The 13335-nt window shown below is 45.6% G+C and overlaps 1 protein-coding gene across 7 annotated transcripts in view; it reads left to right on the forward strand.

Moving 5' to 3' along the window:
* SEMA5B (semaphorin 5B) overlaps positions 1–13335 on the forward strand; it is a 270791-nt gene that overhangs the window by 112767 nt on the left and 144689 nt on the right. Inside the window, exon 1 of one of the 7 annotated variants that reach the window (XM_080601335.1) lies at positions 3658–3795. The exons of the other annotated variants lie outside the window; for them this stretch is intronic. The gene's annotated coding sequence lies outside the window, so the exon portion shown is untranslated. Of the gene's footprint in view, positions 1–3657; positions 3796–13335 lie in introns of those variants that run through there. 7 annotated transcript variants of the gene reach the window in all.

Genomic DNA, 13335 nt, shown 5'->3' on the forward strand with positions numbered 1-13335 from the left:
GGCTGTGATGTGTAGTCACACTACAGTGTGGCTGTGGTCACTGTAAAGAGAGGAAAAGACGCAGCATTTTCTCTGAAGACCTACAATTCCCAAACCATTTTGAAAGTTTGGGAGAGCTGGGATTATCACGCCTTTAAACTGCAGGGGATTTGTCTATGTCCTAGCATGGAGGGCTATTCTGCGGGCTCAACCCAAGGAGAAGTCATGGACAGGAGCAGGAAATCCTTACTTGGTGCCTGTCTGCACTGTGCGTAGGTTAAACCCACTCCAAATTGAAAAGAAAAATTTGAATAGAAAGAAACCCCATATCCAGTGTTCTCAGTATTCAAGGAAAAAAAGAAAAAAAAAAAACACGGGAAAGAATCTGCATCTCAATCTCATCGTTGTGTTAAAGGAGATGTACTGAATTTGCAGAATGGCTGCAGCAAGTTGTGAATAATGTATGAAAGGGAAAAATTGCTTCCCTGTGCACAGAGAGAATGCAAACAGCTGTGCTGCTTGCTGCGTGCTGGTTGCAGACACCGGCATCGCTGGGGACCCACAGAGAGTGTAGCAAATCCCGAGTTCCCAAGTTGAGTTTCCCCTCCTGCTCTGGCACCAGGCCTTAAAAAAGAGTTTAAAATGACTTTTATTGCTTATAATTAATTTTTGTTCCTTTTCTCTTTTTTTTTCCCTCTTCTATTGGGCAACTGGCCAGATGGAGGGAGGGAGAGGGGGATGAGAAACATACACAAAGAGGCCAAATAAGGGAACGTGAGTCTAAATACATTATAGCTAATGTGGTTTTTTTTTCTTTTTAGAGCTCAACCTTCTCTTTTTTGATGTTGTTCTGTGTTTACTGTTAATGAGAGATAAGGATTAATAAGCCTGGCAAAAGCCAGTGTCTTCTGGTGCTACAAACCAAACCTTGATTTCTCTCGCCTCTACCCACCGCTCAGGTATTTGCTGTAACCTACTCTGGTAGGCCAAGTCAGAATCTGGTCAAACACCACATTTGTGCTTCAGTGCATCCAGGTCAGACTTGCAGAAGGTTTTTTTTTTTTCTGTCTTGATTGCAGCGGGCCAGAAAATGAGACTAGTGCCAAGTTATGTGGCAGCTTTATGGTGGTGGTTAAGGTTTAAGGCCAGCAGGACATTGCACTTTAAAAGGGTCACCAGTCTTTTTCAGAAGGTTATCTGAACTCTCGTCTTTGGAAAAAAAAAAATGGGGGGGGGGGGAATGAAGACAAGCTCATTATTTACATAGCTTTCATTTAAATTCAGCTTTGAATCCTACAGTCTGAATTTAAACAGATGAGCGAATAGCAAAACACAACTCGAAGAGCTGTCCCTCATTGCCAGGGGAACCTTTTGTCTGGTGTGGAGAAGAAAACACAGACAATTAGTCATTTTTATGCTTTCAAAGCATTGGTTTGATGGTGCCAAACTTTTTCCTTTTTGAGAGCGAGATCTCGTCTACTTCAGCTATCTGCCACTCTGCTTTATGATGTTTCTAGGGCAACTGGCATCTTCGTGGAGAGCCACCAGCCGGCGTTCCCTGCGCTCAGACGGCTGCTCCTGGTGGCTCCTTTCCCTTCAGCACTCGCAGATAGCTCACAGCTCAACGGCCACAGCTCCATTTCTAAAGTCACAGCAGCAAAGTTATGGTTATGATTACTTATGAGCACAGGTGAATGATTTCTCGTGTTGGATTTTTGCAAGGCTGATGGTTGGGAAGGCTTCAGCTTTCTCCTCTGTCAGGTTGCTTCATAGGCAAGGGACCTTGACCAAGAATATTCCTTGTAACTCTCTTGAACTTTGCTGGGAGTAGCATTAGCTTCACTGCTCTGGAAAAATGGATCTGTCTTGGCCTGGGCTTCTCGTCTGCAGAACAGGAGAGGTGAAAGGGAAAGTCAGTGGGAGGAAAGAGCTCTGGGATGGGGCTGCAGAGCGGGCGACCTTCTGCAGATTGCCTGTGGAATTGCTTCTGTCAAAGACTGTGGATCTCAGTAACCTGGTACAGGGTGATTGGTATTGTAGGACCTGGTCCTGAAAGGAGGGGAGCCGTTTCCTGGCTAAAGCAGACGCGAACCTTTGCTCTCCAAGCCCACAGCCTGGGGGAAGTTCAGGGGGATGCTGTGACTGCGTCACTGTTTTAAAACATTTTCTTGTGAAATCTGATCATTTTATCATTCCGTGTAAGCCGTGTGGATAGTGGTAGAGAGATGCCGAGGAAGCTGCACCGCAGCTGAGCGCAGTCAAAACAAGAGGCAGGGAGTTGCGCTGATGTATTCACAGAGACGTTCCCCTGTGCATCAATTTTGTGTTCCAGTGGTGGCTGAAAGCTCTTTGACAGCACTTTTAGTCTGGGGCTTGTGTGTTTGAAAAGCATCTAGCATGTTGGTGGCAGCTATTTAGGAAGCAGCATCCTTCATTGCCCATTGTTATCCTTCTCCCTGCACTGTTGGCTGTGCCGAGGCCGAACAGCGTTGCTCATTCAGATCACCTCCCGGTTTTCAGGCCAGAATGCCCCAAAGAGGTTTGCTGGCTCAGTGGCTAGCCAAGGGTAAATGGGCACCGTGCTTTCCACCAGACCTCTCTGAGGTGGTAAAGGGGCAAGGAAGTGCAGAGTTTGCTGTTGAAAATAACTGAGGAAGTTACTTTTAATGCTTGCGCTTACAGCTGGAGCCTGTTTGCTAACACCATCCACCCAGCCACTAATGCTTCCCCTTCCCTGATGAGTGTCCATTTTCAGCTGCTGGCTTGGTGCAAGAATATCATGAATAGGATTTTTTATTTATTAGCTGCGGTAATGTGGCACATAGGAGTTGCGTTACGCTGGGCACAGTACAAACACATTTATTTAGACTGGTGTGAAAATTACTAATGAGAAAAGATGGCTGGCCAAAGCTCTAGGCGTCCTGACACCTCGGAATAAAACAATGACATCCCAACTGTGTTTAAAGTGATGATTCCAGCAGAAACTCAGCCAGCTGCTTCCAGAAACTCCTACAGCATACCATTAGCCTTCTCTAAATAGTCTATAAAACAGAAGACTTGACAAATGTTAGGAGATGGTCTTTACCCTGAAGTGTTTACAGTCCAAAGCCTCCATCCTTCAGATAAGTGTCTGCTTATGTGATGATGTCCAGTGAGAAGACGTTGTTACTTGTCTTCTTTAAAATTATGCGTGTCTCTGGATGGCAAGAGCAGAAATCAAAGGGGGACGAAAGGAAAACTCTTATTTACTTGAAAAGAAAGAAAAGTTGAAGACTTAAGCTGAAAGGACTTGCCTGAGGCCCTACAGAAAGTCAGTGGCAGAGCCCAGAATAGAAGCCAGATGTTCCAAGTCTGTGACAATCTGCTTTAACAAGAATCTAACAGCGAGATGTTTTCCTTCAAAGTCTGTTTTCACCTCCCTTTTGAATTATCTTTTGGTCCTCTTTTTATTTTTATTTTTTAAAGGATATCTAAAGAATGCCATGGGAGTTTCAAACACAGATAATGCTTTGAGGAAGCCAAGCTTTGGGGTATTTGCTTGTGTTCTGATTTACTCTGAGCAAGGGGAGCTGCTCTGATTCTAATTCTTAGGCAGGAGCCTCAAAGATTGCGAGAGTCTATAAATATTTGCTTTATTTGCAGTGAAGAGTACAGGAAGTTCTGCGTTAGCCTAATTTAGGCTTCAATATAGGCTATTTATGTACTACCTCCTGGGACCACCTCTGATTACTGAAAGAGTGACCTTATTGGAAACCAACAAGTAGGTCTGCACTTAATTATGAAGGACTCAGAGCTCGCTGCGGAGCCCTAACAAAGGTATTTTTGTAGATGATGTTACGTGTTTTTATTTAACAGCTCAAATTAAGAGAGCTAAAACAGATGGCATACTTGTTACTGCTCTCTGAGAACACCTACAGAAGGACACCGAGATTAATGGAGAGAGGCCAAGACTAATAGGTCAGGAGTGACGGCAAGGATCGGGCTGTCTGGGCTCCCTAATTAACATCTGAAAGCAATAATGAACTGGTCAGCGGGGTCAGGGACAGGTGATGCTGTGCGGAGGGGGAGAAAGAGGGTTTTGTTTGTGCTCTGCGTTTGGAAGAAGTGGTTTAAACGGTTTTGCCTCTTTTTTAACTTTCTGATAATAGCGGTGACTTAATCTAATCTAAATGTGGTCTTTGGAGAAAATCTGCTCTAGGACTTTTCCAAAATAATTTCCTGGAGGAAAGAAGAATCTCTCTGAGTGAAGTTCAGAGCGGTGTCTGAGGAGAGAAATGTAAAAAGCTGACTTATGGGGCAGCAAGTTTATACACGGGAAGATGCTCCTCTGGGGCATTATAGAAAATGATTATAGCAGATTTTGTTCATCAAGGCAAAGTAAGCTAAATCAGATACAAGGCGAAGCCCTTAGGAGGGGGAGGAACGTATTCAATTTAGTGAGGCAACTGTGATAGTAATTAAAGCCCAGATGGAAACCTTTGAATGTGTCTGGCGTCTGTGTATCCGCTGCGTTTTTTCTGTTAACTTGACATTATAAAAGGAGCACCCAAAGAATAAAGAGATGGTGTTTGAAATTTCATCAGTCAAGCACTGTCCCAAATTTGATTTATTGTAAACAATCTTCAAAAATGGGTTTGGGTGTATATGATACAGGCAAGGAGTTTTCTCAAGTGGTAATTCACAAAGAGAGAAATTGTACATTATTTGTAGATTTGTCTTTGCTGAAATGCAGTCAGGATTAATCACACCATCCGCCAGCTCTGACTGTGAACCTCTTGTACTTCGGACATATGGATAGAATTTTGCTCTGCTGTTATAAACTCTGAAGCAGAGTGCTGCGCTGTTTACTTTACGAGAAGATATACTGCAAGATTTCAGTTCAAAAAAAACCATACATTAAAATAATTAATATAAAAATCAAGGATTAAAAAGGGAAACGTCGTCCTACTTCTTTTCCTCTAATACACAAGCCAAGAATAAATGATGATATTGTATGGAAACAGTGTTAAAGGGTTAGAAAAATGTAAAGAGTTATTTTTCTATTACTGCTGAATGAAGAGGGGTTGGCTCTAACCCTGCTGCACTGTCGTACTCACAGGGAGCCTCGAGCGTGCCCTGCCTCGTGTTGGAGCCATTGCGTGCATCTGCCTGGAGCAGACAGGCTGCTTCCAGCCCCGGCTCCTCCGCCACATGCACGGCTTGCGCTCTCCTACGGGTGGGCTACGGTTTAGCGCTACTGCTCGAGCAGCTGCAGCACCGGAGCTCGTGTGAGCACCCTCCTGGCGTTGCAGCGAGGCTCGGCATGCCCGTGTCGCCCTGCCGCTCGGTGGTGGTGGAGCACCGGGCACAGTTTGCAGCTCGGAGCAAAGCCAAAGCACGGAGGGGAAGGGGAGATGCTCCTCTTCAGGGGTGCTACGTCGCCATTTGCCACGGCATCTCCAAACACATACCTAGGGGCTTTTGGGAAAGTCTGAAGCTCCCCAGGCGGGCCTGTTTACGGGCAATTTTGTGATATTAGAGTTGCAGGCAAAACTCTAGTTAAGCATGTGTAATTAGTGGCAATATTAATGGTCTTTAAAGATACTAACTCCAGGCACTGGTGTTTTCCCTGAGTTTTCCTTACCTCTGTGCTGATAATGGCTTACGTCCTTGTACTAAATCCATGCTGCCAAAATCCTTATGGTGCTTTCCACTTTAAAAAGTATCTCCATGTGAGCCTATCTCCCCCACGTATGCTGTCAGTCTTCATTATAAGACTTTTTTTTTGCACTGAAGTACATCTTTTGCAGCCTGTATTCTGAAATAACAATAAAAAGCCACTTCTTTAACATACAGAGCTTTCTTTTAATGGAGATTTTTTGAAGAGCTCTGCTTTTACTCCACCAATCCGCATCTAGCTGCAAGGGGCTCACTGTGCATTGACGGGAACCCAAAATCCTGCATCCCATAACTCGTCGGTTTGAGATGGATTAAATTAAGCTTCAGATTTATTTTTTTAATCTTAATTCTACCTCCACCTTTAATGTCTGAGGGCACAACAAGCATCCGTGTCTCTGGAAGGCTTTTTTTACATGGGCCAGGTTGCCACCTGCAGCCTTGGATCCGGAGTCGTGGTGGAGTTGCGCACCTGATGGCTTTCCCATCCACTTCTCGCTTGTCAGCCTGTAACTTTACTTAAAGACAAACGAATTGTAATTAAAACAATCCTTTTTTATTCCCTAAAACCAACATCCTGTAAAGTTTATAAGACCACTGGCTATATTTATGGCCCCTACACCCCCAAAGGGGGGCCGTGCTGCTTTTGTCTGGGGCTTCATCGCCGCCACGGGAGCAAGGTCTGAACCGTGCATCAATGTTCGTCGGAGGAGACCTGAGAGATTTATGATGGGAAAACGCTGACAGTTTGGTAATTTATTGCCACACTAATGGGCAGCACTGTAGTTCCTGACAGCTCCAAGCCTTTGTTCTCCGGGATAGCTGATTTCTAATCCACTTGCTTTCCTGGATTCTCCCCCCGCTCTCTGATGAATGGGTTGAGGATGGTGAATTTCTGTATTGCTGCATTTTCCCGAGCTGATTTTACAGCCTTCCACTTGTAGGACTTCTGGTGTTGAAATTTGTAAGGGGTTGCAGGAACTTCACAGCCGAAAGGCCTTTTCACCTAAGTTGCTTTTGTCCTCGATGCTCTTGTGGCCGCGGCCCCAGTGGCGCACGTCGCTGCGTCCAGAAGAGCGCGCAGCCACCGAGCAGCTCCTACTTCTTCCAACTTGTTTGAGGAGAAGGCTGTGAATCTGCATAATGGCCTCAGACAGAAAGTGCTTTATCTTGGCGAGTTAGTGAGTCAGTTTAGGGGTATTCTATTGGCAAACGCTTTCAGAGAAATTATGCATGGTAAATTAATGAAGGCCGGCAGAGGTATTATGGTGGGTGAATGCACATGCCATTAGAGTCAATGGCTGGCTGAAAAAGTTAACGGTCATTAAGTGACTGTTAAAAAGGCCAGTGGACACAGATTTACTCCCTTGCAGGGCTCGGGCTGGGTTAGGGGAAGACAGAGCTCGCGTTGGCCGCCGGGCCACCGGACAGCCCGGCCTTTGTGCTTCCATCCCCGCCTCCGTTGGCTCCTGCCTCTGGCAGATGTACCAGAGCCTGCGAGAGCCCGCCGTATGAGCAGGTAAAGCCCCCACGTCCCTTCTTCTTTCTGGGCACTGCTCGGGGACAGAGCCGAGGCGGGTGGCCCAGGCTAATATTTGAAGACAGCTTCAGGCTCTGCGTGTCTCCAAGGGGGCCTGAAAGGGAGCCCGGCAGCGGGGATGTGGCAGGACAGGGGGTGCTGGTGCCATCCCCTCCGAGGGGGGGGGCTCTAAAATAAGTCTCCTGTGAGTAGTGGGGTGTTACCTCCCCTTCGCGTTCAGATAGCGAGGACATTAGATGGGCGTTGGGACAGACCTGACCGTGAGCCGGCGGTACGGGAAACGGAGCTCTGAGCTCCGGCTGAAAGTTAGGCAGCCTTCTACCATCGCTGGCAATTCAGCTGTGAATTTGCCATATACAAAATATAGGAGACGTGGGCTATTTCCTGGGCACCTGTATTCCCCCCGGGGCCTGTGTCCTTCCCCTTGAGCACTGTTTTTTTTTTTTTTTTTTTCCACATTGTATTTTGAATGTGTTGATTCTGACTGAAATAAACTGCATGGAGAAAATTAATGATTTGATATCTTCTCGCTGCTGCCAAAAGAAATATAAAAGCGTCTTTGATCTGGGGGCTTTAAAAAAGTGAGCCGGACCAGTTACTGATACTTACTTACTGACCTAAGTAAGTGATAAAGCGACTGTGTCGAAGTTTAATTAGTCTTGATCAAGATAGGTTTTTAAGATTTAGAACTGGTGGCCTTTTGAAGAAGAAAGGCTTCGAGTTGTCATTTATGCCACAACATGTCCTTTTATCACACTTTGTATTTCTCCAGCAAGAACGGTTTTTATTTTAGAGAAAAAGAGAAATGGCTCATTTGATGGAGATTAGCACGGACAAGCTTACTAATATCTGAAGACTATTTCTCTGTCTTACCTTTTTCTGTATTTCATATCCCACAGAGATTACCTCAGACTGCTGTTGTTAGTCACTGTTATTTATATAAAGATATGTAATGCGTTTGTGCTGGAGGGGTCGTCTGTAACGGGGTATGCAATTTCAGAGTGTAGGGACTGGCAGGAATTACGGTGAAGAATTGCTTCCCAGTGACAGCTTTATCCTGTCTGTAATATGTCATTGCGTGTGACTTTCAATTAATCACGCAATAACAAAACATTGAGTCTGGCGACAGTGGTGCGGCCATTAATATCGAGAAGCAAGTCTCGGCTTTATGAACACAAATGCTGTCGCGGTCCCCTGCCCACTCGTGCACTTTAATCACTTAGTCTCAACGTGGAAGGACCATTTCTCTCTTCCCCTCTCCCCCATCAGCCTCCATTGTGATCTATTAAACTGCAATCCATAACGTCTCGCGTCGCCGTAATGCTCTGATGGTGTGCCGTTTTAAATGATTGCAGGAATTTGACTTTGTCTCACTCTGCCTTGACCTTGGTGTCTTCGGTGCCTTCCCCTCCCTCTGTTTTCAAAGAGGGAGTGAGGAGTTGGGAGAGAAAATAGAAGAGTGACAGAGTGGACTTTGGAGATATTTCATGGGAGGTTTAATGTTGCTCTTTGAGGAAATGGGGGAGATAAAAGGTAAGAGAGAGGCTGTTACCGGAAGACAAAAAGTAAAGATTTGCAAGTTTTCAGGAGAAAAGGCATCATGCTGTCGAGCATAACTGTCTCCATAGACTGAAGGCTGCCGTGTGCTGGATCTCATTGGTAAGCACAGTGGAAACCTTGCAGTAATTCTTCCTCTTGCTCAGTCTCCCATTTATAATAAGATTGCTCGGTAATGTATCAATTTAAGTAAAATCCCCAAATCTCATTGTGTTTTACAGCTATATCTATATCCTGAACGGAAACATAAAGAGCCACTTGGGTGCTTTGTGCTTGGGCCACAAAGAAAGAAGGACGCCCTGGTCCCAGCCACCCAGCTGAGTCCATGGTATTATACCCGACCAAATCTGGGGGTAGAGTCTCACTCCATGGAAATCTGTGGTCTTTTTCAGTTGTTTCTTTTGGGTTAGTACTCAGGTTTTACACCTTACAAGACAAATGAGAAGGCTGGCAGTAATTAGTGTCAATGCTTTTCTTTTTCCCCCAAGAAGGAGATGAATTTAATTTAAAAAAAAAATGCTTGGCTGGACAGTGTTGGAAGAATCTCCTGAGCAGTCTGAAAGCTGGTGTACAGCAGAGCGCATTATATGAAACAGATGAAATGCATTTTTGTATCTTTTCCCATGTATTAACACTGTTTGCGAATTTGTGGCACGTTTGACCACTTGCCTTGAAAAGCACGCGCTGAACAAGGCGTTTGTGTTAGTCGTGGATTGTGACAATGGTGTGTTGGGTGCATGGAGCACTTTCACTTTGCCCAAATATGAAGCAAAAATCTTTGGAATTGTGAGCAGTAACAGCAAGGTTAGGAGCTCCCCGGGGAGATCTTCCTTCTCTGGCTTGCTGAATCTCCCCATTGTCCCTGAATTATCAGCCAGACAACAAAACTATAGGTAAAGGAGGGTTTATCTCAGACGTGGTTGTTCTGGGGTAAGTGGTGTATTACACCACATCATACAAGGTCCTTATTCCCTCTGGGCATTGCGACTTCTGCCAGTTGGCAAGGGTATTGGGTTTGGCCTTTAATTAACGCTTCCCCATCTATCCTGCTGCATTAGCAGTGCATCTGACAAGATGCTGAACTTGCAAAACTATAAGAAATAAAAGCAATTCCCCTCAAGTAGACTTGAGGGCATTTGGTATCACAAAAGGTGACCTCTTTGGTCATTAGATCGGGCCTGATTCCTGGCAGATGCAAACCAGCACAGCTTCATAAAGCCATTTAATGCCAGGTGTATTAGGATCCTATTGCATGCAGGAGAGGCTCCAAGAAGGAGGGTGTGTAATCAATTTCTCCTTCCCAAATTATTTTTCCAGAATCCCCACAGTATGGTGTTTGAGTAATAGAATAATTTCCTAGCTATTAAGAGCCTGAAAATCAGCAGTAATTAACTTAGTGCAAATTCTTCTCTTCCTCTCCCTCCTCTTCGCTCAAAAAAAAAACAAACAAACCCCCTTTCTCAGTAGAGGAAATGCAGATGGAAGCGATGTCTTCCGCCTTAGTGAAGTCGTGTACAGACTACATTGGCCCCCCCACTTCGGTTCTGTGAATAACATAATTGCTTTGTTATCCCTCAGGGGATTTGTAATATTAACATTGGTTAATGACATTAATTCAAGTTTTTACCATTAATAAAATGGCATTGCTTAAAATTAAGCATTACGTTTCAATTAGTAGTCCATCGAAGACTTTAATAGTCTGGAGCATTAAAGTGATTTTTTTTTAATTTCTTATTAATTTTTTATTGTATCATGCTAATTTCCAAAGAGTGATTGAAAGCCCAGCTGATCCAACCACCGACCCTATCTGCCATGTTTCTTGAGGGAACTTCTTTCTTTTATGACATTATGCAAAAAGGTCACATTTCCACAAAGCAGGAATCTGTTTCCGTCACCTCCTGAATTCATTATCATCCTTTTTACTTTTTAACATGAGGCACATGATATACAGGCACCCCAGGTGGACATGTTTAAATTAATCTAGTAATAATTGATTCAGAAGAGATTTGGAGGACAGAATTTGCATAAAAGCCATAATGAGAGCAAATCCTCCAAGGCCAGACTGAACAGCTAAGTCCCTGAATAACTTACATCTTCTAAACTAATTTGGTTATATATGCAGTACGAAGGTGTGGGGGCTGGAGCGCCGTGTGATTGGAATTCATTACAAATAATTCATCTGCTCCGGAAAGCCTGGCCTTGCAGTGTATAAAAACCGTATCAGCCCCCAAAACGCGTGCTCAGGCCCTGCCTCCTGGACGCTGACAGTGAGGTTTCTGTCTGAGGGCTTGCTTGGCTTTTCCAAAGCATTTCTGAGGAGCAATGCTGGCACCCCAGGGCTGGGGCACACCGTTGGCCCACTGCTTCTCCTGCCCAAGGATGCCTCACAGAGCGTCCTCCAAGCTGAGGTTTTGGCTGGACATTGGAAATGGCCAAAGAGCTGGGTGTGGGGAATGGTCTCGGCTGTTAGTCTCAGGTATTCATCCCTTCCTTTCCGGCACGGAGATGTTTAGCTAGGTCACAGGGTTTGTATTAAATTCTGCATCACCTTGGTTTCTGGGAATTTAGGGAAAGGGACATCTTACATGGTTGGGACCATGCATACTATAGGCTGTTCACGTAAAGTAAATCTGTGGGCAGTGAAAATTATGACTCCAGTTCGTTAAAAGAATGCAGCCAGGGGCTTTTTGAGGGGTCGCTGCCCTGCTTCACGTTCTCTTTGCCTAAATATGTTTGAGAAAAGTGCTAAAAGGGTCTTGCTGTGACCCCGTACAGTAATTCCTGTGTTGGGGAGCTCGGATTAGCAGGGAGCACAGAGCCACGCTCCTAGTATCGGATAGGTTGCACAGGGTTTTCGGAGAAAGAGGAAAATTCAGCTCAGCCTTTTCAGAAATTGCTGAACACTGAATATTTTCCGGGGGAAAATTGATGTCGCTGTTGTTTTCAGCAGATGAGGAATCGGTCCCGTTTCGTTTACCCACAGCAGTCAGTAATAACCTGTCTCTTGTGAGCTGCCCGTTCCCGCATCGCTGCCCTCCGGTGCCGCCCGGCAGCCAGGTAGGTCTGGCAGGAGCCCCGCTCCCCTGCAGCACCCCGGGGGAAACGCCAGAGTCGGGGCAGCCCAAGGCAGGGGGAAGAGTTATCAGAGCCAACAGGTAGCTGCTGCTGCGAGAAACAAGAGGAGAGCTGGGCATGGCAGGAGAAAAAAGAGCCTGGCTGACAATTATTATTTTGTCTGTTCGGATTTGGGGCATATATTGGCCGCTTGAATGCCTTCTGGCCAAGGGTTTCCATATGATAAATGATGCTGCACAGTGCCAGGAAGAAGCTGCAGCAAAACATATTCTTGTCTCCAAGCAGGCTGAAACTCGGGAGCAGCGCTCCAGCAAGGCTTTATTCTCCTGGAGTTACAATGAAGCCGTGCGTCTGTGTTATGTGGCAACTGGTAATCACAAGTCTTTGACAAAAACAAGCTGTGGTTTCTCTCTTGCACCGGCAAGCATTAAAAGAGAAAGCTACTCTCACCAGCACGGGAAGGAGCTGCGGGGAGCGCAGAGGTGGCTTGTGGCATCACATCGTCTGCCTCTGACCCCCGTGCGGGGAGGATCTGGGGCATGGAGCACAAGGGGCGGGCGGCAGCAGCGGTGCCAGTGCTGGAGTCTTTAAACTGGGAAAACAAGGCTCGAGGGAAAATGATGCCTGTATGTTATGGCTGATTCTCAGCTGGGAGGTTGATTGGTGGGATGATTTCATGGCTTGATTTTCCTCTGCTGGAGAGTCAAATTCTAAGATTGCTCCAGCTCAAAGGATAAATAAGGTTTCTTTTCTAATTTCATCTTAGTGTTTTCCTAGCTGTGCAGCCACAGGGTCACCACAGTGGGCACTACGCAGCTTATGGGGGCTGCCTATCTGCTCAGTGCAGTCTGTGCACTGCCGTGGTCCCTGGCTTGTCCTCACAGCGTGAAGAGAGAAATCGTGCCAGTTTCCAACCTGCATTAGGTCTGGTACAATTTGGAACCACTGTCACTAACTTCCATACTAAAATCCCATCAGATGACTCCAATGGACCCTGTAATTAGAGTTGAATAAAAAACTAGTGTCAATAAAACAAAGACTAGTACTCTAGTAGCTCAAAATATAAGGGCACTTACAGTTTTCCTAATAAACTGTGAGAAAAAAAAAAAGGAAAAAAAAAAGCCCTATATCAGGAACATTTAGAAGAATAGGGAAGAGTTTACTTCTTTTCCTGACTACCAGAAACTGGTTGTCATTACTGGTGACTAGTGACCAAAACCAGAGTTTGTCGTGCCTTGGTTTCGCCAGCTGTAATGCCACAGCTGCAGGTTGGAGGTGCAGGTGGAGCACCCCACGTCTGGGATTCACTGCAGGTATATCAGCCCCTCCAGGCTGGTGGTAGGGCCTGTGGCTCTGCTAATTTGCAAAGGTACAAGCCAGTCCCACACTGTGCAGGGGGCAACTGGAAGAGAAGCTGCTGCAGTAGTGTTTCTACATATCTAGTGTTGTAGTGTTTCTACAAGATATAGGTTTGAGGCGTGGGTATGTGGGCTTGGGTACTAAATCTCAGGCCAAAAAGAGCCTGTTGG

The sequence above is a fragment of the Anser brachyrhynchus genome (assembly GCF_964034855.1).
Source record: "Anser brachyrhynchus genome assembly, chromosome: 7".
Classification (NCBI taxonomy): domain Eukaryota; kingdom Metazoa; phylum Chordata; class Aves; order Anseriformes; family Anatidae; genus Anser; species Anser brachyrhynchus.